At 36.9% G+C, this 21,241-nt stretch overlaps 1 long non-coding RNA gene across 3 annotated transcripts in view; it reads right to left on the bottom strand.

Annotated features, from left to right (window-relative positions):
- LOC102118019 (uncharacterized) overlaps positions 1 to 21,241 on the bottom strand; it is a 300,399-nt gene that overhangs the window by 63,943 nt on the left and 215,215 nt on the right. For 2 of the 3 annotated variants that reach the window (XR_001485849.4, XR_012425288.1), the window contains one exon: positions 6,729 to 8,626. The exons of the other annotated variant lie outside the window; for it this stretch is intronic. This is a non-coding gene — a long non-coding RNA (uncharacterized lncRNA). Of the gene's footprint in view, positions 1 to 6,728; positions 8,627 to 21,241 lie in introns of those variants that run through there. 3 annotated transcript variants of the gene reach the window in all.

Raw genomic sequence — 21,241 nt, 5'->3', positions numbered from 1 at the left:
CTCCATGTTAAGAGTTTTCAGTAATCAATATGAAAAAATGTTGAGCATTTCTTCACAAACATATATGTATACATATATTATATATATATGCATGTGTGTGTATATATATGAGAATGAAGACATATATATGTGTGTGCATATATATGTGTGTGTGTCTTAATATGTATGAACTTATGAAGCCCAAGAACAAATTTATACTCAGCATATCAGTGGTTTTGTGCAAGGATAAGGTAAATGTCAGGTGACTTACAAGTGAGATCATAGCAGTGATACCATGTGGTGTCTGCTGAAAATCTACAGCAACCAGAAGTGTCTTCTAAAAAAGGAACCTTGTCAGTAGTTTGCTTTCCTTTCTCTTGGTGAGCATCAGATGTATTATCACCTCTGCATCTGGCTTTACAAAATTCTCAGCAGTGGTGTGTCTTGTACCTGTTTTTTGCTGTCAGGGATGCAACCTTGAATAATGCCTCTATAACTGTAGCCTTTTTAAAAATTGCCTTTAGAAACAAGTTCCATACACCCCTAGACTGGGAAACATTGATCTGTAATGGTCCTTTAAAACTTCAATTAATTTACTGAAAGGTCATGAGCTTTGCTTGCAAATGACCCAAAAACTTTAATGGCTTCACACCGCAACTTGCAACAGACAGCAGGCGGTGCACAGTGGATTGGAACCCAGTGAAGCACCAGTCCAGTGAAATCCAACCTGTAGGTAGTCACCACCATACTTCCTGTTCACCCTTTCTTTTTTAAGTTGTTTGTTTTAAATCATCAGTTTCACAGTCTGGCACGGTGGCTCACACCAGCACTTTGGGAGGCCGAGGCAGGTGGATCTCTTGAGGCCAGGAGTTCAAGAGCAGCCTGGCCAACATACTGAAACCCCATTATCTACTAAAAATACAAAAATTACCTGGGCATGGTGGCACATGCTTGTAACCCCAGCTACTTGGAGGCTGAGGCACAAGAGTCCCTTAAACCCAGGAAGCAGAGGTTACAGTGAATTGAAATTGCACCACTGCACTCCAGCCTGGGCGACAGGGCAAGACTCTGTCTCAAAAAATAATAATAAATAAAATAATCGGTTTCAGAGAATCTTGTTCACTATTTTTATGACACTATTTTGAGTTGTGGTATTTCTATTATTTTCATTTCTATTTTTAATAATTTTTCTAAGAATACTTTTAGATGTATAGAAAAGTTGTGAAGATAGTACCAGGTTATCATATATGCCACGACCAATTTTCTTATAATAGTTACTATTATATAGTTACGAATAGTCGTTGATCACAACTAGTGAATCAATAATTCATCATTATTAACGAAATTGTATACTTCATTCGGATTTCCTTAGTTTTCACCTAAGGTCCTTCTTCTGTTTCAGGACCCCATCCAGGATACCACGTCACATTTAGCTGTTATGTTGGTGAGTCTTTGCTTGGTTTTTGATGACCTTGACAATTTTGAGAAGTACTAGTCAGGGATTCTGTAACATGTCTCTCAGTTGTAGCTTATTGATATGTTTCTCATGACCACACCAGGGTTATGGGTTTGGGGGAGGAAGACCACCGAAGTAAAGTGTTATTCTCATCACATATTGAGAAGACGTGCCATTATCATGACTTACCACTGTTGTTGTTAACCTTGATTATCTGGCTGAGGCAGTGTTTACCAGGTGTTTTTCACTGTAAAGTTGCTCTTCTTTCCCCCACGCCCCACCCTCTCCACAGTATTCTCTTCAGAGGGAAGTCGCTATGCGTAGCCCATAGTTAAGATGCGGGAATTTATGCCATCTCCTTGAGGGTTTAGTATCTACATAAGTTATTTTGAATTCTGCACAGGAGATTTTCTACTGCCTCCCATTTATTTATTTCTATAATCACTTATTTACATCAGATGGGCTCATGGATATTCATTTTACACTTTTAATAATAATTCAATACTACTTTATTTATTTTGTTGCTCAAATTGTTCCAACTATGGCTATCGGCAGCTCTTTTAATTGGTTCCTTTATCAGTTTGACATATTCCTTTCACTGAGGTTTCTTTGAGTAATTTCTTAGTTTCTGGCACTATAAGATGCTCGAAGGTATCTTCTATATTTCTTAACCTAGTCTGGAAGCAATCATTTCTTTAAGGAGTCTTGGTTCCTTTTATTGGAAAAAGGTATTAGAAACCAAGAACTGGGTCCTCAGAATGCTCATTACCACTGGGGTGTGATTGCTTCCAGACCTCCTCATCTGACAGAGGAAAGAAATATGTATGTGTACACTAAATTATGTATATGTACATATACATATATAACTACATACACATATGTAACTATTTCTATATGTATCATCTGTAATTATATTAAACTTCAGTTCATAGAGAGATCTCCAACTCTAATCCAACATTACGCCATCATTCTGGCATTCTCCTCTTGCTTGTCTGTGTAAATCTCCCATTCCAACAGTGAAAACTATGGCTCCCACTATCCACTATCCATTTACTTAATTGTTCAATTCCAGGATACATGCAGAGTGGTTTCAGAATTGTTAGCCTGTATTCTTGTGGGAAAAAACCCTGACCAACTAGAGTACAGTGCTTATGTATAGTTTCTTTTGTCTTTAATCTTACAGATTTCACTGATTTCCAAAGTTACTTAGGCCAGCACCTATCCTCCCCACCCCCTTTATTGAGATCATTTCATACATTTGCAATATAGCTAGATTCTTTTGTTACAGTCTGCGTTCCACCCTGGGATTTCCCAAACTCTAAATGAATTTTTTAAATTTGCATTTTAAGGTTCACTCTTTGTATGTACTGTAAAGCTCTATGAGTTTAAACAAATGCATCGTGTAATGTATCTATCATTACAGTATCATGCAGAATATTTTTACCACCCTAAAAATACTCTTGTGTTTTACCTATTCAATGCTTCCCCTCCCCAAATCCCTCATGACCACTATGTGTTTACCCTCTCTGACAGTTTTTGCCTTTTCCAGAATGTCATCCATAGCCATAGAGTCCTTACCTCTTTCACTAGCAGTATGCATTTAAGATTCATCCATGTTTTCAAAAGGCCTGAAAGCTCATTTCCTTTTATTATTGAATAATATCACAATATAGGTATGTACTACAGTTCATTCATTCAGCCATGTATTGAAGAACATCTTGGTTACTTCCGGGTTTTGGTGATTATGAATAAAGCTACTATAAACATTCATGTGCAGGCTTTTGTGTGGACATAAGTTTTTAAATCAGTTGGGTAAATACCTGTGAATGCAATTGCTTCCCAGCCGTTAACACTGTTGAGTCTTCTGGATTTTAGCCATCCTGATGGGTATTCTAACAGTGATATCTTGTGGTTTTAATTTGTGATTCCATAATGACTGATGAGGTTGAGCATCTTTTCATTTGTTTATTTGCTATCTGCAAACTTCTTTGGTGAGGTATGTGTGCTCAGATCTTTTTTAAAAAGTGTTTGAGTCATTTTCTTACTGTTGAGTTTTAAGGGTTTTGTTGGAGCATTTTATAAATATCATTTAGATCAAGCTGATTGATAGTACTGTTTGAGTCATCTATATTCTCAATCATTGTCTGCCTGCTTCATCTATCAGTTACTGAGAGAAAGTCGTTGAAGTCTCTAGCTGTAATAGTGGATTTGTCGATTTCTCCTTTTGGTTTTATCAGTTTTGCCTCATGTATTTTGACGTTCTGTTTATAGGGGCATAGATACTTAGGACTGCAGTCCTCTTGGAGAATTGAGCTCTCTTATCCCCAGTAATCTTTCCTTGATAATCTTCCTTGTTCTAAAGTCTGTTTTGTCTGAAATCAATATAACTACCTATTTCAGTTTTTGTTTGATTAGTAGTATAGCTTCCTCAATCGCTTTATTTTTATCTTATGCTAGTCTTTAAAGTAGACTTTTATAGATAGTATGTCGTTTAGTCCTTTTTTTCTTTTAATTAACTGTGACAATCCCTTTATTTTTATTGGTATGTATTTTGTTGGCATATTTAAACCATGCACATTTTTTTAAAAAATTTTTCAGTTTCGTGGTACATGTGCAGGATGCACAGGTTTGTTACATAGGTAAACGTGTGTCATGGTGGTTTGCTGCACAAACCATGAACATTTTAAGTTATTATAGATTTAAATGGATGAATGACTACCATGCTTTTACTGTTTTCTATTCATTATATTTGCTATTTGTTTATTGTCACCTCTCTTTTTCTGACCATTCTGATTTCAATTAAGCATTTTGTGTGGTTTCATTTTTATCTTCTATCTTAATGTATTATTTATATTTACCTTTAAATTTTTAGTGGTTGCTCTAAAATTTTACAACGTATGTTTTTAAATAATCTAAATCCATCTTGAAATGGACTTTCATTTCCAAAGTTACTTGGTCAGCACCTAAGTACTGCACAAGCAGTGCCGGTAGCTTATAATGAAATATTTCCAATTCCTCCATACTGTCCCTTGTGACATTGTTGCCATTCATTTCATTTATGCATAAGCTATAATCACCCAATATATTATTACTATTATTGTTTAAATAAAAAGTTATCTTTTAGATCAATTAATAAGAAAAAAAGATATTTTATCTTTATTCTTTCTCTGCAATTTTTTTGTTTCTTTACATAGATACAAGTTTTTTATCCATATCATTTTTCTTCTTTGTGAAAACATTTTGACATTTCTTACAGCACAAATCTGCCAGTAATGAATTCCCTCGGTTTTTGTCTGTCTGAGAAAGTCTTTGTTTTCCTTCACTTTAGAAGGATAATTTCACTGAATATAGAATTCTAGAAAGATGGAGTGGCAGGGTTGCCTGGTTTTTGTCTTTTTTAAACAACCTGTTAAAGATTTCATTACACTGTTTTCTAGCGTGCATGGTTTCTGATGAAAGTCTGTTGTAATTTTCATACTAGTCTCTCTATAGGTATTGTTCTTTTTTAAAAATTTGGACTTTTATTTTAGATACAGGGGGTACATGTGCAAAATTGTTACATGGGTGTATTGCATGATGCTGAGGTTTGGGGTATGGATCCCATCACCCTGATAGTAAACATAGTACCCAATAAGTTGCTTTTCAACCTGCACCTCACCCCTCCGTCCCCACTCTAGTAGCCTATAGTGTTTATTGTTCTCATGTCTATGTCCATGTGTGTCCAATGTTTAGCTCCCACTTTTAAGTGACAATATGCAGTATTTGGTTTCCTGTTCCTGTTCTAATTCACTAGGATTATGGCCTCCAACTGTAGCCATGTTGCTGCAAAGGACACGATTTCATTCATTTTTATGGCTGCATAGTATTCCATGGTGTGTATGTACCACATTTTCTTTATCTAATCTACCATCAATGGCACCCAGGTTGATTCCATGTCTTTGCTGTTGTGAACAGTGCTGCAATAAACATACAAGTGTCTGTGTCTTCTTGGTTGAATGATTTCCTTTCCTTTGGGTATATACTCAGGAACTGTGTTGCTGGGTCAAATGGTAACTCTGCTTTAAGTTATTTGAGAAATTTCCAAACTACTTCCCACAGTGGGTGAACTAATTTATATTCCCACCAGCAGTGTACAAGTGTTCCCTTTTCTCTGCAACCTCACTAGCATCTGTTGTTTTTTGACTTTTTAATAATAGCCATTCTGACTAGTATGAGATGCTATCTCACTGTGGTTTCGATTTGCATTTCTCTGATGATCAGTGATGTTGAGCAGTTTTTCATATGTGTGTTGGCCATTTGTATGTCTTCAAGAGAGAAGTCCATGTCATTTGCCCAGTTTTTAATGGGGTTATTTGGTTTTCGCTTGTTGAATTGCATAAGTTCCCTACAGATTCTGGATATCAGGCCTTTGTCAGATGCATAGTTGGTGACTATCTTCTCCCATTCTGTAGATGTCTGTTTACTCTGTTGATAGTTTCTTCTGCTTTACAGAAGTTCTTTAGTTTAATTAAGTCTCACTTACCTGTTTTTGTTTCTGTTGCAATAGATTTTGGGGACTTGGCCAAAAATTCTTTGCCAAGGTCATTGTCAGGAAGAGTAAATCCTAGGTTGTCTTCTAGGATATTTATAGTTTGAGGTCTTACATTTAAATTTTTGCTCCGTTTTGAGTTAATTTTTATATATGGTATAAGGAAGGGGTCCAGTTTCAATCTTCTGCATGTGGCTAGCCAGTTATCCCAGCCCCATTTATTGAATCATTTCTCCATTGTTTATTTTTGTTAGCCTTGTCAAAGATCAGATGGTCGTAGGTGTGTGGCTTTATTTCTGAGTTTTCTATTCTGTTTCATTGGTCTATGTGTCTATTTTTATACTAGTATCATGCTGTTTTGGTTACTGTAGTTTTACAGTATAGTTTGAAGTTGAGTGGTATGATGGCTTCAGCTTTGTTCTTTTTGCTTAGAATTGCTTCAGCTATTCAGGCTGTTTTTTGGTTCCATGTAAATTTTGGATTAGAAAGTTTTTGGTCATTATTACTTCTCAAATATTTCCTCTGTTCCCTTCCCTTTCTAGAATTTAAATTATATGCAGACCATTTTTTATATTGTCCCAGAGTTTTTGAATATTCTGCTTACTTGTTGGGTTTTTTTTTTATTCTTTTTTCTCTTTACATTTCAGTTTGGAAGTTTTGTTGACCTACCTTCATGCTCACTGATAAGTTCCTCTGTTGTGTCAAGTCTACTGATGAGCCCATCATTTTTATTACAATGTTTTTGATTTCTAGCATTTCCTTTGATTTCTTTTTCTTAAAGTTTCCAACTATAGGATTAAAAGAAAATTCCCTATCTGATAATCCCAAAGTCTGTGCATATCTGAGCCTGGTTCTGATGATCACTTTGTTTCTTCATACTGTGTTTTTAAAATATTTTCCTTGGAGCCCTAGCCCATGTTGATTGTCTTCCCCTTAGGGAACTGGAGTGGGGGAGAATTCTTTTTCCCACAGCTGGAGAAAGTTTCCAGAACTGTGAGTAGGCAAAGTTCTTTCTCCTGGAGAATGGGCCTTGGTTATTGAGAGGATGCTCTGTATGTCTGAGCATAGCTAATCCTTCCCTCCCACTGCCAGGGCCCTGAGGGTATCTGAGTGGAATTTTCACCATGAGAAACCTGGAGGGGTTTCTAAAGGGAAAGCCCATAACAGTGTGGAGGCCCCAGGAGTTTCTCACTCTCACTAGCCCTCAGCAGTTTCTCAAGTTTACCATTTAAATGTACCTGCAGGGTTATGACTGCAGGCTTCTGTTCCAGATAAACAGGTCCCAGTTACTGCACCTCCCCAGATGTACTCAATGTTCCAGTTTCAGGTTTGCCCAGGTTTGGCAGTTTACCCTGTGATCCCAGTTCTTTGATGTAGTCAAGAAAAGTCATTGATTTTCCATTTATTCAAGTTTTTCTTATTTTAAGGATAACAGTGACCATTTCTAGGCTTTTCACCCTGGAAGCCTCTTCATACTATTCTTACACCTCAATGAATCATTATGAGTCATGAATCCACTTTTGTGCATTTGAGATATAACATCACATAACATGACCACAGAAACGGAAATGTGGTGAATATTAATAATCCCAAATACCATGAAGTTATAGTGGCAAGATAACTCCATGAAACAATGTGTTAGTTGAGACAGATGGATGAGTGCTCTCCTTGTGGGGCCCATGCAGCCTTCAAGGTTGTAATGGCTAAAAAGTAACAGTGCTTCTAAGAAAAAATCACAAATCTCCTATTTCCCTTTTGTGAAATACATGTTTCTTACAACTAAAAAAGTTTTTTCTTATTAATATTTCCTTGGAAACTGCCAAAATGTCTATAGACTACTTGATAAAATCCCGGGAATTACACCGGGAGATTCTCCTCACCAGGTATTTTTAAAATTTTCTTTTACAGTACGATACCTTGTAAAAGAAGACAGCATTAAGGGGTGAGTCCAAAGAAGCAAGGTGATGGAGAGGCAGGTGTTTACTTGTTTATGAATTCATTCATTTACTACATTTGTATTAAATATAACATATTCCAAGTACCCCAGAGCTCAGACATATAGTCCCTTCTGAAGAGTGTTTTAGTCTGTTTGGGTTATTATAATGAAAATACCATCAACTGAGTAGCTTACAAACAACAAAAATGTATCACTCACAGTTCTGGAGGCTGGGAAGTCCAAGACCAAGGTGCCAGCAGATTCAGTGTTGGGTACAGGTTCACTCACTGGTTCGGAAATGGCACCTTTTCATTGTATCCACATGTGGTGGAAGGGGCTAGCTGGGTCTCTGAGGTCTCTTTCATCAGGGTACCACTACTCCCATTCATGAGGGATTAGCCCTTATGACCTAATCACTTCCCAAAGCGCCCATCACATCGGGGATTAGGTTTTAATGTATGAATCTGAGGAGATCACAAACATTAGACTACTGCATATTATTGTGATTGTGAAGCTCTCCATATGTCTAAAGCTTGCTATAGAGAAAATTAATTTACCCTTCAAGGGTCAAATGAACATTCCCTTTGCCTTCAAACAAGATCACCTCTCTGGTAAAGCATCATGGACCTATAATAATTGCACCAATTATGGAAAATTAACTGACAGTTGGAGGCCCAGAGGGTAGTCGTCACCAGCATCTCTTCTTATTTCCACTCGCAGGAATCACCTAAGAAAGAATAAGCATTTGGTCACCATCTCCATTCCCTACCTGACTTCATAGGAAGAAGGATTATCTACTCGGCTAAAACTGGGCTCAAGTATCTTGTGAGAGCAGAGGAGAAACAGAATCCTTAGTCATTTGTTAGCGTTTTCTTGACTAGCCCCTGCTCAATACGAATGTGGTACATTCAAAGCCGTCTACTTTAGAAGCTCTACGCTGGTCATTTCCATCCTTACTGCACATCCAAGCCTTCTTCTTCTATAGCCTTGCTCTAACATTGCCAGTTTAAGTCTAATTTTTTCTCTGGCTCTCAACTTTCTTGGGAAAAGAGATACGACTGCTTCTAACAACTCAAATCCTTTTCGGATCAGGTGGGAGTGCATTTTTAGGCTTGTCTGTTAGGATAACAGAAGTCATCTTGTGCTGATTTCATTTACTGAGAAGTTTGATTATATTAGTCTCAACATGTATATACCCCAGACATTACAGTTGACATTGTCTGCTTAAGTGTGTGGTCTGTTGTCATTCTCAAGTTGTGCCCTGCACATAGTCAATAGGTAAAGCAAATGGGTCTTGTTCTTCTGTTCTGTTTACAATGTTGTGGACCAGAGGATATATCAGCCTGAGGGAAGCAGATCCTTTTTATAATTTATCTTCCCAAAAACAATGGATATAGCTGAGTAGATGCGGCTCTTACTAGAAGAGTGACATCAAGGGAACAAGATGAGTGAGTGGACCTCATCCACTGAGATTAAGAGAAATGGGTTCTGGGAAGAACAGATAGTGATTTCAAATATTAGAAATTGGGATGTGTGTCTTTCTCTGCCATTTTTATCTATACAAATAGAGAAGTTGACACAAGTCTGCCCACCAATGAAAGCATAAAGTTAAGAGTATTTCTCTGTGCATTGATCTTGTTATAATTTAGAAGTGGTCTCAATGGACAATTTGGTAATCTCATCATTGACAGACCTAAAAATAAAAGCTTGACATCCATTTCTGTCATCATCTTTGACAGATTCACTTTCACTTATTTAGATTGCCTCCAACATCTACATTTAAAATTTAAATAATGATTTACCTGTGTGTATCTTAGTAAGAGAAGACAACATTATGGATTATTTGCATTTATCCTAGATGGCTCACCATAAAGCTGCTTTGCTAAGTATTAAACTGCTATTGGAAGAGGTATATTTTAATAGTGAAAAAATGCAGACTTTCATAAATACTAATTATAAATCTATAGTAATTAAGAAAGACTGCTGTTTTCATGGAATATATTAAAATATATTGATATTTTAATTGAATACACAAATAGAACAATGGAGCAGAATAGAAAATCCAGAAACAAATCTATGTGTACAGAATTACAGCTAGATAAGAGGAATTAGTTTTAGTGTTCTACAGAACTGTAGGGTGACTATAGTTAACAATAACATATAATATAGTTTTATATTGCTAGGAGGATATTGAATGTTCCCAACACAAAGAAATGATAGATATTCAAGATGACCTTGATCTGATCACTGTACATTATATGTAGCAAAACATCACTATGTACCCTGTAATTACGTACAATCATTATATGACAATTAACAAAGAAAAGAAAAAACAAAAAAATCCACATGTAAAAAAAGTGTGTATATATGTATTTACACATATAGTCATGGATTTGATATAGTCACAGGTTTTGAATTAAGGAAGGATGAACTGTTCAATGAATGGGGCTGACCTGTTAAGAAACAAAATTGGAACCGGTGTTAGACCATTCTTACAATGCTTTAAAGAAATACCTGAGACTGGGTAATTTTTAAAGAAAACAGGTTTAAATGGCTCATGGCTCTGCAGGCTATGCAAGCATGGCACTGGCATCTGCTTGGTTTCTGGGGAGGCCTCAGGGAGTTTTATTCATGGTGGAAGGCAAAGCAGGTGAAGGCACATCATGTGGCGGAAGCAGGAGCAAGAAACAGGGTGTGGGAGGAGGTGCCACATTTTAAACCAGAGAGAATGCTCTAGAGAACTCACTCACTATCCCAAGGACAGCACCAAGCCATGAGGGATCCGCTCCTGTGACTCAAAAACCTCCTACCAGGCCCCAGCTCCAACATTGGGGATTACATTTAAACATGAGATTTGGGTGGGACATCCATACTGTATCATAACCTACCTCACATCATATAAATAGATCAACAGGAATTTCAAAGTCTGATGATACCAAGTATTGGTGAGGAGATGAAAAAAAAATAGGACTTCTAAAACACTGTTGGTGGCACGATTTTTTTAAGTGCTATGGAAAATAATTTGACATTTTCCAGCAAATTTTCAGATGTGCATGCTCTACAATCAGAAATTCCATTCCCAAGCATCTACCCTGGAGCCCTAGTTCACAACCTTATCAAGTCCAATGTCCTCCTTTGATAATAGTGGGTAACACTCTCTTTACCTTCTTTAAATGAAATTCACAAATAACACAACTTACCCACACACCTGATTTCAAAAAGTCAACATAAACTGGAGAATCAAGGATCTGTTACAAAGCAAACTAAATTGTGAACGACTATTGAGTACTTCAGAGAGTATAAGAAAACCAAACTTTCCCTTGGTAACAAAAATATTCTCTTTTGAGGGGCATTAAGCCCACAAAAAAGGAAAGGTAATTCTAGAAGATGACTTAATTTTTCCATTAAAGATGTTTCTAAGTCATAAAAAAGTTAATATTGTACCCAACTGTATTTTTAAAAGGAAATGGATTATAATAAAATATTATATTTCTTTTTAGTTTTCAAAATGTCTTCTTTTATTATGATAAAATATACCTGTCAATACCATTGGTAATATAACATGTACCATTTTAACCGTTGTTAAGTATATACTTTAGCAACGTTAAGTACATTCACGTTGTTGTGCAGCCATCACCACCATCCATCTCCAGAACTTTCATCTTCCCCAACTAAAATTCTATACACATTAAACTATACCTCTCCATGCTCCTTCTCTCCATCCCCTGGCAATCGCTATTGTATTTTCTGTCCCTATGAATTTGACCAGTATAGGTACTTCATATAAATGTAATTATACAATATCTATCCTCTCTAGACTTGTTTATTTCACTTATCATAATGTCTTCAAGGTTCTTTCATGCTGTAGCGTGTGTCAGAATTTGCTTCCTGGGAAGAAACCTACTTGATCATGGTGGATTATCTTTTTGATATGTTGTTGGATTTGGTTAGCTAATATTTCATTAAGGATTTTAGCGTCTATGCTAATCAGGGATATCAGACTATAGTTTCCTTTTTGGGTTATGTTTCCTCTTTCTCTATCTTGTGGGATAGTGTCAATAGGATTGGTACCTAACTGCATTTTTAAAAGGAAATAGATTATAATAAAATATATTTCTTTTTATTTTTTAAAACGTATTATTTTATTCAATTCTTCTTTGAATGTCTGGTAGGATTCTACTGTGAATCTGTCTGGTCCTGGACTTTTTTGTTGGTAATTTTAAAATTACCTTTTCAATCTCTCTGCTCATTATTGGTCTGTTCAGGGTATCTAATTCTTCCTGATTTAAGCCAGGAGGGTTGTATTTTTCCAGGAATTTATCCATCTCTTCTAGGTTTTCAAGTTTATGTACATAAAGGTGTTCATAGTAGCCTTCAATGATCTTTAGTATTTCAGTGGTGTCAGTTGTAATATCTCCCGTTTTGTGTCTTATTGAGGTTATTTGGATTTTCTCTCTTCTTTTATTGGTTAATCTTGCTAATGGTCTATCAATTTTATTTATCTTTTCAAATAACCAGCTTTTTGTTTCATTTATGTTTTGTATTTTTTTTTTTGTTTCATTTTCATTTAGTTCTGCTCTGATCTTGGTTATTTCCTTTCTTCTGCTTGGGTTTCAGTTTAGTTCATTCTTGTTTCTCTAGTTCCTTGAGGTGCAACCATAGAATGTCAGTTTGTGCTCTTTCAGTCTTTCTGATACAGATGTTTAGGGCTATGAACTTTCCTCCTAGCACCATCTTTGCTCTATCCCAGGGGTTTTAATAGGTGTCACTATAGTTGTTAGGCTCAAAGAATTTTTTAATTTCCATCTTGATTTCATTTTTGGCCCAATGATTATTCAGGAACAGGTTATTTAATTTCCATGTATTTGCATGGTTTTGAAGGTTCCTTTTGGAGTTGATTTCCAACTTTATTCCACTGTGGTCTGAGAAGGTGCTTGATATAATTTCAATTTTCTTAAATTTATTGAGTCTCATTTTGTGTTCTATCATATGGTCTATCTTGGAAAAAGTTTCATGCAGTGTTGAATAGAATGTATATTTTGCGGTTGTTGGATGGAATATTTTGTTGTATCTGTTAAGTCCATTGGTTCCAACGTATATTTTAAATCCATTGTTTCTTCGTTGACTTTCTGTCTTGATGACCTGTCTAGTGCTGTCAGTGGAGTATTGAAGTCCCCTACTATTACTGTGTTGCTGTCTATCTCATTTCTTAGGTCTATTAGTAATTGCTTTATAAATTTGGGAGCTCCAATGTCAGGTGTATATGTTTAGGATTGTCATATTTTCCTGTTGGACAAGGCGTTTTACCATTATATAATGTCCCTCTTTGCCTTTTTTAACTGCTGTTGCTTTGAAGTTTGATTTGTCTGATATAAGAATAACCACCGGTGCTCACTTTTGGTGTCCATTTGCATGAAATGCCTTTTTCCACCCCTTTACTTTAAATTTATGTTAGTCCTTATGTGTCAGGTGAGTCTCTTGAAGGCAGTAGATAGGTGGTTGGTGAGTTCTTATCCATTCTGCAGTTCTGTGTCTTTTAAGTGGAGCATTTAGCCCATTTACATTCAATGTTAACACTGAGATGTGAGGTACCATTCCATTCATCATGCTATTTGTTGTCTGTATACCTTAGTTTTTTGTTTTTGCTTTTTAAATTGTATTTTTGTTTTACAAAATTTACGTAAATTTTTGTTTCAAAGAGGTTCTGTTTTGATATGTTTCCAGGATTCCTTTCAAGATTTAGAGCTCCTTTTAGCAGTTCTTGTAGTGGTGGCTGTGGTAGTGGCAAATTCTCTCATCATTTGTTTGTCTGCAAAAGACTGTATCTTTCCTTCGTATATGATACTTAGTTTTGCTAGATACAAAATTCTTAACTAATAATTGTTTTATGTGAAGAGGCTGAAGATATGGCCCCCATCCTTTCTGCCTTGTAGGGTTTCTGCTGAGAAATCTGCTGTTAATCTGATAGGTTTTTCTTTGTAGGTTACCTGGTACTTTTGTCTCACAACTCTTAAGATTATTTCTGTTGTCTTAACTTTAGATAACCTGATAACAATGTGTCTAGCTGATGATCTTTTTGCGATGAATTTCCTAGGTGTTCTTTGTTCTTCTAGTATTTGAATGTCTAGGTCATTAGCAAGGCCAGGGAAGTTTTCCTTAATTATTCCCCCAAATATATTTTCCAAACTTCTGGACTTTTCTTCTTCAGGAACATCAATTATTCTTAGGTTTGATTGTTTAACATAACCCCAGACTTCTTGCAATCTTTGTTCATATTTTCTTATTCTTTTTTCTTTGTCTTTGTTGGATTGGGTTAATTCAAAGACCTTGTCTTTGAGCTCTGAATTTCTTTCTTCTACTGTTCAATTCTATTGCTGAGACTTTCCAGAGCATTTTGCACTTCTATAAGTATGTCCAATGTTTCCTGAAGTTTTGATTTTTTTTTTATGCTTTCTATTTCCTTGAATATTTCCCCCTTCACTTCTTGTATTGTTTATTGAATTTCCTTGCATTGAGCTTTGCCTTTCTCCGGTGCCTCCCTGATTATCTTATTAACTAGCTTCCTGAATTCTTTTTCAGGTAAATCAGAGATTTCTTCTTGGTTTGGATCCATTGCTGGTGAGCTAGTGTGATTTTTTTTTTTCGGGGGGGACATGTTAAAGAGTCTTATTTTGTCATATTACCAGAGTTGGTTTTCTGGTTCCTTTTCATTTGGGTAGGCTCTGTCAGGGGGAAGGTCTAGGGCCAAAGGCTGTTGTTCAGATTCTTTTGTTCCACCGCGTATTCCCTTGATATAGAACTCTCTTCCTTTTCCTATGGGTGTGGCTTCCTGAGAGCTGAGCTGTAGAGGTTGTTATCTCTCTTCTGGTCTAACCACCCAGCAAGTCTACCAGGCTCTGGGCTGGTACTGGGGGTTATCTTCAGAGTCCTGTGATATGAACCGTCTATGAGTCTCTTACTTGTGGATACCGGCACCTCTTCCAGTGGAGGTGGCAGGGGAGTGAAATGGATTCTGTGACAGTTCTTAGCTCTGGTGGTTTAATGCTCTATTTTTATGGCGGTTGGCCTCCTGCCAGGAGGTGGCACTTTCCAGAAAGCATCAGCTGTGGTAGTACGGAGAGGAACAGGCAGCGGGTGGGGTCTTAGAACTTCCAAGAGTATATGCCCTTTGTCTTCAGCTACCCGGGTGGGTAGGGAAGGACCATCAGGTGGGGGCAGGGCTGGGCATGTCTGAGCTCAGACTTTCCTTGGATGGGTCTTGCTGCGGAGTATTTGGGGTGTCTCCCGGGCCCTGCAGAAGCAGTTTTCTTCCTTCAGTGGGTCTGTCCTTTCAGAAGGTCCTCTCGGGATTCCTAATTTATTCCTGCAGTCATTCTGGAGCTAAAATTCACGATGCGAGCCTCCACATGCTGCTCTGTCCATCCAAGTCAGAGGGGGCAATCTAGTCCTGCCTCCCATCTGCCATGATGATCCTGCATCTATGTTTGATTTTTTGAGGAATGACCATACTGTTTTCCACAGCAGTTACACCATGTTACTTTCCCAATTGCAATTACAATTCCCAGGGCAAAAGTGTTTTAATTTCTTCATATCCTCACCACTTTACTTCCTGCTTTTTGGATAACAGCCACCTGAATGGGTTGAAGTGGTATCTCATTTCAGTTTTGATTTGCATTTCCCTAATGATTAGTGATGTCGTACATCATTTCATGCACTTGCTGGACATTTATGTATCTTCTTTGGAGAAATGTCTCTTCAAATCCTTTGCTCATTTTTAAAGAATGTTGCTTGGGTTTTTCTGTTTTTACTGAGTTGTAAGAGTTCTTTATATATTGTGGGTATTAATCCTTTGTGAGTTACATGATTTGCAAATATTTTCTTCCAGTCAATGGGAAATCCTTAGTTAACTAGAATGCAGTTTGTGTAGTATCACCATAATATGTCCATTGCTAAGGCAGACTAGAACAAGCATGTTCCAGTACATTCAAGTACACCAGTAGAACTGTTGGTGATGTGATTTTCCAGAATAGCGAATACTTGGTAAAGTTCTGAAAGTGCATTTTTAAAAAATTACATGTGAGCTACGTTCTTGGAAAGCTCATGTGGATTAAAGCTATGTATTTTGTGGCTTTATGTAAAATAAATTTATTTTATAGATTCAAATAATTACAAATTTTATACCTGACTATCTGGCAAAATACTTCAAAGTCACAAGATGTCAGGACACATTCTTGTTTATAAGAATGTGTCATACACTGCAGTACATCTAGCTTCTCTTGACTTCAGCCACTAAATGCCAGTAGTGCCTCCCAATTATCATGACAAACAAGTTTCACCCAGCTGGGCCTGGTGGCTCACACCTATAATCCCAGCACTTTGGGAGGCTGAGGCAGGTGGATCGCTTGAAGTCAGGAGTTCAAGACCAGCCTGGCCAACATGGTGAAACCCTGTCTCTACTAAAAATATAAAAATTAGCTAGACGTGGTGGTGCACACCTGTAGTCCCAACTACTCAGGAGGCTGAGGCCGGAGAATCGCTTGAACCTGGGAGGCAAAGGTTGCAGTGAGCTGAGATCGTGCCACTGCACTCCAGCCTGGGTGACAGAGGGATACTCTATCTCACACACACAAAAAAGTTCCACCCACAATTGTAAAATATCCCATTAACCTAGAGAAACTCTTAAACCTATCCACCAGGAGGTATGGACAAGAATGTTCAGAATGGGATTTTTATAACAGCAAAATATTAAAAATGACTCAAGTAACCATCAATAGAGAATAAATGCAAGTCTTACAATGGAATGTTATCCAGCAGTGACAATGAATGGATATGAACTACATCTATCAAGATGGATAAAACTAAAGTATAGGTTGGGCACAGTGGCTCACATCTGTGATCCCAGCACTTTGGGAGGGGGAGGCTGGTGGATTGCTTGAGCCCAGGGGTTTGAGACCAGCTGGGGCAACATGGCAAAAACTCATCTCTACAAAAAATTACAAAAAATAGCCAGGCATGATGGCATGCACCTATAGTCCCACCTACTGGGAAGGTTGAGGTGGAAGGATGATTTTATCCCAGGAGATTGAGGCTGCAGTGAGTTGAGACTTTGCCACTGCACTCCAGCCTGGGTGACAGACAAGACCATCTCAAAAAAAATAAAATAAAATAAGTATATACAGTTAAACAAAAAATAAGTTAAAGAAAGATCCATACAATTTGGTATAAATTATTTAGTGCTTTGAAATACACAAAACACTATTGTTTGGGGCTAAACATAATGATATGTAATTATAAAGACATTCATGAGAGTGGTATCAATTTCAAGAATAGGGGCTATCTCTAGAAGGAGAGAGTCAAGAAGAGAATGAGATCAGGGAAGAATCTGCAAGGGTGTCAACTTTATTCTTAATGCTTTGTACCATCAGCTGGGCAACGGGAGCATGAGTGTTCAATGCATAATACCTTAAATTTTGTATGTTTAAGTATTTTTAAGCAAACAAAGATTCGTGAGATTTCTGATTCCAGAGAGACCTGATTTTGAATCCTGGCTCTATTACTTACAAGCTTGTAAGTTGAACAAATCACTGAATGCCTCAAAATGTTAGCTTTTCTGTAAAACGAGAATGAAAATAGAAGCCACAATAAGGGGATGCTATAGGATGTTCAAATGACAGAACACATCTAAAGGTCTCAGCACAGCACCTTCTTCTAGCATAAGAACACCTGGTACCAAGGAAGAATAACCCCTATTCAGACACATCTTATGTAGTCTTCATGATTTTCAACTAACAACAATATCCTACCTTCTCTCTGATCGGTTGTCAAAATATGTGTATCAGCCCTTAATGGAAACACTGAATAGATGTATTCTAGTTACTTGTCAGATAAGTCTCTGTTGTCCAAATCCTATCAAAACCCCATTTATGAGAATAGATATTTATGGAGGATTGTCTGAAGGACATGCTATTCATCTATTTTCTAGAAATGATGAATTTTACCCTTGGATCAGAGCACACCATCTGAGAGCTGTGTATCTGGATGGCATCACTCTGACTGTTGTCAGATTTACTTGACATAATGGAGCTTTGCTGTTCCAATATTGGCTTGCGTTGAGGGATGCTGCACGAAGCAACCAAGCAAACTTTGCTCTTCTTGTATTTATTGCTGGGATGGAAGCCAGGAAGATATTCTGTGAATCAAAAAGTGGTTTTTTATGTGAAGACCCAAGGGAGAAATCTTTTCTCAGCTCAGCAGGATGAAAACCTTAAACGAGTGGGTTGTCTTTTCCTTCTGGACAATATGGGTTTTTTAACTGAACACATTTCCCTACTCACTTTGGCCCCCAGAAAATATACAGCTCAATCTCTAGTATCTCTATAAAATAATCTGGAATACATTCCTGAGGGGTAGGTAAATTTACCCCTGGATTGTTTTGGGGTTTTTTTCCTCATATTATCTCTTTGTTCAAATATTTTTAATGATTTATTTTATGAGTAATTTTGGAAGCTGATTCAAATCATTTATAAAACAAGATAGAAGAAAGGGGGGAAAATGAGGGTAGAATCATGAAAAGTGTAGTGTAAATAAGTAACAGATAAAGTAAGTAAAACAATGTTTTTACCTTTGTATTCCCCAGAACACTTTGCACTGACTTTTACAACTGGTATATGGTTAGTAAATGTTCATTATAGTAAAAAAATGATTTAATAAACCTCTCACTCTCCAGAATATCCTTTTTCCTGCTTGTGCATGGCTATAAGGTTGGACTGGAAGTGAAAAAGGCCTAACGGACTCCTGAGAAGCAAAACAAGAATATTTAAATACTTTGTTAGTGATGTTCAACATTTCTAAAAGAATGTCCCAACTACTCTCCAAGGCTCACTCAAATACCATCTACTTTTATAAAAACATCCCCAGTTGTAAACAAAGACCTCTCCCTCCTCCAAACTCCTTCAGAACTTACTGCCTCCAAGCAGTCATTTAGAATTTGTTTTATGATAACTTACCTTGAGATGTACATATAAAGATAGATAGATGATAGATAGATAGATAGATAGATAGATAGATAGATAGATAGATGATAGACAAATAGACAGATAGATAATTTGGAATGGAAAAAGACTATGATTATGGATATTTATTTGTGTTTATTGAACTTATTGAAATTATGACCAAGCATATTAATGGTTATAATTTTAATAAGTTCAATAAATATTTTTAAATTAGTAAATGAACATCTCTTTCATTGATTGATCTCTTAACTAAACTTGAATTAAAACCTGCTCACATGCAACAATGTGGATGACTCTCAAATGCATTATGCTAAATGAAAGAAGACTGTCTCAAAAGACTACAGGCTTTAATTACATTTATATAACATTCTTGCAAAGTAAGACTATAAAGGTAGAAAGCAAATTAGTGTTACCAAGGGCTTGAGGTGAAGGGAGGAGCTGATTACAAAAGTGTAAGGGGGAATTTGGGGGATAACAAAATTCTTCTGTATCTTGACTGCATGATGGTGGTTACACAACTGTGGGTATTGTCAAAACTCTCAGAATGCTATCCTAAAAAGTGTAGATTTCACTGTTTGTAAATTATGTATAAGTTAAAAAGAATGAGGGAAAACCCATCATTCAGCAAACTGAAAATACTGAGTAGAGTTTCCAATTTTGTTACTCTAGTAAGTTAACCCATCTCCGAGGCCTAGGACAATAGGATAAGGTCTGTATATGTGCTGCCTCTCCTCCCTATTCTCAAAATAGATACTCCTCATCAATCATGCCATTTTTTTTTTCATTGTACGGCAAGACAGGACTTTAAACAAAATCTTCAACAAAACACTCTAGACAGCTACCAATAATATTCTGGAACTGGCATGAGATAAAGCCTATTTTCTGACTGGGACCCATGTCATCCCAAATAGGCATGACCATTTGCTTAGTTATACCTACTCTAAGTGTAGGAATAATACTTACAAAGAGTTCATTTAATTTCACATAATTTTGTCTCCTTTATTTCAATGTAGTATATTTGTTTCAAAAAAAAATAAGGAAAACATAAATATCAGCACAGGATCTCATTCTGGAAGTTACATCCATACAACAATTTTCAGAAGTGAGTCTCTAGCCATACAGGTAAATCAGATGATCCCAGAATGTGACTACAGCACAAGGCAGGAGATTTGGAGCCAGAGCACATGGATGCAACTGCCAGCTAGGACCCTTTAATCTGTGTGTAAGGAGAGAACATAAGGATGGACATAAAAGATTAAAGATGGAAATTGTAACAGATCTCATTTTGAGTCAGACACTATGCCGGGCATAGAATGACGAGCAAAAGAGATGAATTTCCTACCCCATAGATCTTATAATCCAGTGGAAGTAACAGAGATAAAAGAACTAATCTCACAAATAAGTAGACACAAACCATTGTACGTGCGATGAAGGAAAGGTACAGGAAAAGAGTAGCACAGAGGAATTAACTGAGATACACAGAAGGGGTCCCAGCAAAACCCCTTTTGAAGAAGTGGCTTTTATTCTGAAGGCCAGAGGAAGAAAAGGTGCTGCTCAAGTGATACGAACAAGCATATCACTGGCAGAACCCTGTGCTTAGATCTTGAAATGGGACAAAATATAGAGCCTTCTCCAACTGAAAGACCACTAGTGTTGTAGGAAAACATCGTCCTCAGAGCAGTGTGAGCTCAGGCAGGGGAGGTGGACAGGGCCAGGGCCCACAGGCCCCAATAGCCTACTCTGAAGATTTTAAATATACCCCAAGAGCACTGGAAAGCCATGAAGTCAGGTCATATCATCATTCATACTCTGGACCAACAGCCATGAAAAAACTTCAAGAAAAAAACATATAAGCTCTAAGATACTCTCAAAAATGAAATAAAATCCAAAACTTAAAAGCTTGCATAGCATTTTATGCTTATCACTGAGTGTCACTTGCCACACTGTATCAAGATCTGTCTTCTCTACTAGATCAAGGGCTTCTGAAGATCAGCAACCACAGGTTATGGATTATTTTATGTCCAGGGTTTGATGCATAATAGGTACTCAATAAATATCTGTTGAAATAAATTAAACAAAATTTCTAAGCATGCAAATATATAGCATTCCAAAGCCAATTTCATACATAAGTTTCATGTTATGTCCAAAAGTGGTTTCTGCTCTGAGGCTGGAAGCCATGTGTACTGAGAGAGGCAAAATTAAAGATGCATCTGCCTAAGAATAAAATAACCTTTATAGGCCTGCCATGAATGTATGCTGATCGAAATTACTCTGAAAATTTTGTCATGGTTCCAGCAATGGGGGAGCAAAACAAAAGACAACGTGGAGAT

The sequence above is a fragment of the Macaca fascicularis genome, chromosome 16, assembly GCF_037993035.2.
Source record: "Macaca fascicularis isolate 582-1 chromosome 16, T2T-MFA8v1.1".
Taxonomy (NCBI): Eukaryota; Metazoa; Chordata; class Mammalia; order Primates; family Cercopithecidae; genus Macaca; species Macaca fascicularis.
The sequence above is the reverse complement of the archived record's forward strand: the minus strand, read 5'-3'. Positions and strand labels throughout refer to the sequence as shown.